We start from the raw sequence: 2,754 nt of genomic DNA on the forward strand, positions 1-2,754 counted from the left end.
ATTATCAGAAAGATAAATTAAGGAAACAATCCCATTTACAATATTGTTTTATTGCATTAAAAACAATAAAATACCCAGGAATAAATTTAACCAAAGAGATAAAAGACCTATTCTTGGAAAATTATACATCATTGAAGAAAGAAATTGAAGAAGATACAAATACATGGAAGCATATATCTTGCACATGGATAGGAATAATTAACATTATTAAAATGTCCATACTACCCAAAACAATTTATGGATTCAATGCAATCTTTATCAAAATACAAATGGCATTTTTCACAGAACTAGAACAAATAATCCTAAAATTTGTATGGAACCATAAAAGACCCTGAAAACCCACAATAATCTTTAGAAAGAAGAAGAAAATTGGAGGTATCACACTACCTGATATCAAACTATACTACAAGCCTATAGTAAGAAAAACAGCGTACTAGCATAAAAACTGACACAGATCAGTGGAACAGAATAGAGAATCCAAAAATAAATCCATGCCTTTATGGTCATTTATTTTATGACAAAGGAGGCAAGAATATACAATAGGGTACAGACAGTCTATTCAGTGTTGGGAAAACTGAACAGATACAGGCAAATAAATGAAACCGAACCACCTTCTTATACCATATACAAGAATAAACTCAAAATGGATTAAACACTTAAATGTAAGAACCGAAACCATAAAACTCTTAGAATACAGTAGACAGTAAACTCTGATATTGCTCTCGGTAATATTTTTCTGATATATCTTCTCAGGCAAGGGGAGAAAATAAACACATACATGGGACTACATCAAACTAAAGGTTTTACACAGCAAAGGAAATTATCAACAAATCTAAAAGACAACCTACTGAATGGGAGAAGATATTCGCTTATGATACATCTGATAAGGGGTTAATATCCAAATATAAAGAACGCATATAACTCAACAATAATAACAACAAAAACAATCTAATTAAAAAATGGGTAGAAGACCTGAATAGATATTTCTCCAAAAAAGAAATACAAATGGCCAATAGACATACAAAAAGATGTTCACGATAACTAATCATCAGAGAAGTGCAAATTAAAAACACGATCAGATGTCACCTCACACCTGTCAGAATGACTATCATAAATAAATCAAAAAACAACAAGTGCTGGAGAAGATATAGAGAAAAGGGAACCCTCATGCACTGTTGGTGGGATTGCAAATTGGTACAGTTCCTCAAAAAATTAAAAATAGAACCACTTTATGACCCAACTATTCTACTTCTGGGTATTTATCCAAAGAAAACCAAAATGCTAATTTGAAAAGATATATGCAACCCTATGTTTACTTTAGTGCTATTTACAATAGCCAAGACATGGAAGCAACCTAAATGCTTATCAATAGACCACTGCATAAAGAAGGTATGGTACATATATACAACGGACTATCATTTTGCTATAAAAAAATAAAATCTTACTATTTCCAACGACATAGATGGACCTAGAGGGTATTATGGTAAGTGAAATAAGTCAGAGAAAGACAAATGCTTTATGATTTCACTTATACGTATAATCTAAAGAACAAAGCAAATGAACAAACAAAACAGAAACAGAGTCATAGATACAGAGAACAAACTGGTGATTGCCAGATGGAAGGGGATTGGGGGGCTGGGTGAAAAAGGTGAAGAGATTAAGAAGTATAATTGAAGAGGCCGCTGGCATGCAGAGCGATAGCCAGCAACCTCTCCGCCCCTCCCGCAACACTCAATCCGGGGATCTCTCTGGCTTGCCTGCCTGCCATGGCCGACAAGGAAGCAGCCTTTGATGATACAATAGAAGAATGTGTGATCAACGAAGAGTACAAAATATGGAAAAAGAACATCCTTTTTCTTTACAATTCAGTGATGACCCATGCTCTGGAGTAGCTCAGCCTAACAGTGGCTTCCAGATGTGACCAGACCAGAAGGGAAAGATTTCAGCATTCATCAACTCGTCCTAAGGACACACACATCGGATGAGCAAAACCACCTTGTGGTAATCAGTGTGCAGCTCCCTAATGAATACGCTCAGTTTGATGCTTCACACTATGACAGTGAGAAAGGAGAATTTGGAGGTTTTGGCTCTGTTAGTGGAAAGACTGAGATAGAAATGAAGATCAACCATGAAGGAGAAGTAAACAGTGCACACTATATACCCCAGAACACTTGTATCATTGCAACGAAGACTCCATCCAGTGATGTTCTTGTTTTTGACTATACAAAACATCCTTCTAAACCAGATCCTTCTGGAGAGTGCAACCCAGACTTGCATCTCCATGGACATCAGAAGGAAGGCTATGGGCTTTCTTGGAAACCATATCTGAGTGGGCACTTACTTAGTGCTTCAGATGACCACACTATCTGCCTATGGGACACCATTGCTGTTCCAAAGGAAGGAAAAGTTGTGGATATGAAGACTATCTTTACAGGACATTCAGCAGCAGTAGAAGATGTTTCCTAGCATCCACTCCATGAGTCTCTGTTTGGGTCAATGGATGATGATCAGAAACTTATGGTCTAGGGGACCTGATTCAACAAAGCTACAGACTTATATTTAAATTTTCTTCAGGAATTTTCTAGTAACAAAGATCTAAAGTAGCCACCAGAAGGGGATTATTGTGTGTGGTTATTTTATTTTTCTTCTTATGCTATATCCCCAAGTTTTTCAAACTCATTTAAGTAAAGGCTAGAAGTAACTAAGGAATAGAGCCAAGTGAGGTAAGTGTCTGAGCCATGAAGTATGCGTACT

At 36.3% G+C, this 2,754-nt stretch overlaps 1 pseudogene; it reads left to right on the plus strand.

Annotated features, from left to right (window-relative positions):
* Positions 1–1,752: 1,752 nt before the first annotated feature.
* LOC120594122 (histone-binding protein RBBP4-like) lies at positions 1,753–2,526 on the plus strand (annotated as a pseudogene).
* Positions 2,527–2,754: the final 228 nt, after the last annotated feature.

The sequence above is a fragment of the Pteropus medius genome, unplaced genomic scaffold (assembly GCF_902729225.1).
Source record: "Pteropus medius unplaced genomic scaffold, Ma_sr-lr_union100, whole genome shotgun sequence".
In the NCBI taxonomy this organism is placed as follows: Eukaryota; Metazoa; Chordata; class Mammalia; order Chiroptera; family Pteropodidae; genus Pteropus; species Pteropus medius.